The sequence below is a fragment of the Otolemur garnettii genome, unplaced genomic scaffold (assembly GCF_000181295.1).
Source record: "Otolemur garnettii isolate 467f Iridium unplaced genomic scaffold, OtoGar3 scaffold00006, whole genome shotgun sequence".
NCBI classification, from domain to species: domain Eukaryota; kingdom Metazoa; phylum Chordata; class Mammalia; order Primates; family Galagidae; genus Otolemur; species Otolemur garnettii.
This window is the reverse complement of record NW_003852401.1, coordinates 46163115-46165077: the sequence shown is the minus strand read 5'-3', so window position 1 is coordinate 46165077 and position 1963 is coordinate 46163115.

Genomic DNA, 1963 nt, shown 5'->3' with positions numbered 1-1963 from the left:
TTCTTTTTTGTTTGGAGACAAACCCCAAAACCCCAATGGTGTAAAACCTGTCAGATAGAGCCAGCTCTCCTGGCTGTAATAACTTTCCCAAATGGCCAGGGATTCCTGAGAGAGATGCTGTCACTACGTAGTTCGAACCCACCATCCACTTCTTCCACAATTTGCTCTGTGCCTTTAGAAAACCCTGAGAAAGAATCTGTTTCAAGAGTTTCTTCTGGTCCTGTTGGGACCCCCAGAAAGCAACTGTAACCTTCTTTGTGTCCCTTGGTTGAAACTACAGGTGGTGAGAGGAGAAATATGTGAGTATTCACTCATTTTCTCTGGCAAATTTAAAACAAATTAAGGTTGAGTTAAGAAAATTTTCTGATAACCCAGATTGGTATACGGACATTCTCCAGAGGCTAAGACAAGAGAGGCCTTGACCTCTCTTGCAGAGATATAAGGAGAGTTAAAGTTTGATCAGACTTTAACTTTAAATGAGAAAAATGATCTCTTGGATGAAGCTAGAAAGTGGGGCGATTTGTGGTTCATGTCCAGTGCAGATAGCAGCATGTCCCCTGAGGAAAGGGACAGATATGAGAAGACCCTATGGGAAGACCCGCAGTTCCCTTTGAGGATCTTGAATGGGACTCTGAGAAACAAGGTGCCTGGGGGCATAAACATTTTCTAACATGTGTCCTGGAAGGTTTACACCAATTCAAGAAAAGACCTATGAATTATTCTCAGTTGTCTACTATTTACCAGGAGCAAAATGAAAGTCCCTCAGCCTTTCTTGAGCAGCTTAGGGAGGCAATGAGAAAACACACTCCATTGACCCCTGACTCCTTAGAGGGCCAAATTATTTTATTTTATTTGGCAGTTTTTGGCTGGGGCCAGGTTTGAACCCACCATCTCCAGTATATGGGGCTGGTGCCCTACTCCTTTAAGCCTCAGGCACCGCCTGGGGCCAAATTATTTTAAAAGATAAATTTATCATTCAGGCGGCCCCAGACATTTGAAAAATTTCCAGACATTGGCTCTAGGTCTGGATCATAATTTGGAGAATCTTCTTAAAATGGCCACAGTGGTCTTTTATAATGGAGATCAGGAAGAGGACAAAAAAGAAAGAAGGGATAAAAAAAATGACAGCTCTAATAATGGCACTCTGACCAACAGGCACCATGCAGGGGCAGAGGGAAGCCGGAGGAGCTAAGAACAAGTGCTGCCAATGTGGTCAGACTGGCTACTTGAGGAGAGATTGCCCTGGCAGCACAGCAGCACCCTCTGCTGGGCAAGCCACCAGGCCCCTGTCCGGAGTGCAAGGGTGACATTGGAGGGCAGCCTGTCCACAGGACTCCTGGGACAGTGATCTCATCGGTCCCCAAACTGGATTAAAGTTACCCAGGGCAATTTCTCATGGTTCCAGCTTGTGTCATCACCCCCCAAGAGCCCCAGGTCTGCCTCATAGTGGAGGGCCAGGACACAGAATTCCTTTTGGACACTGGTGCATCCTTTTCTGTACTCCTCTCTAACCCTGGTCTTCTGAACCCCAAATCTGTAACTATACAGGGGGTGTCTGAAAAGCCAGTTACCAAATTCTTCTCTCAGCCTTTAAGCTGCAATTGGAGTGACAGACTATTTGCTCACGTCTTCCTAATCATGACTGAAAGTCCTGCTCCCCTTTTGGGGAGGGGCATGCTAACTAAAGCAGGAACAGGCTCAGTGCCCATCGCACAGTGGTTAAGGCAGCAGTCACATACACTGAGGCTGGCGGGTTGAACCCAGCCTGGGCCTGCTAAACAACAATGACAACTGCAACAAGAAAACAGCTGGGCGTTGTGGCAGGTGCCTGTAATCCCACTGACTTGTGAGACTCAGGCAAGAGAATCACTTAAGCCCAAGAGTTTGAGGTTGCTGTGAGCTGTGAGGCCACAGCACTCTACTGAGGGCAACATAGTGAGACTCTGTCTCAAAAAAAAAAAAA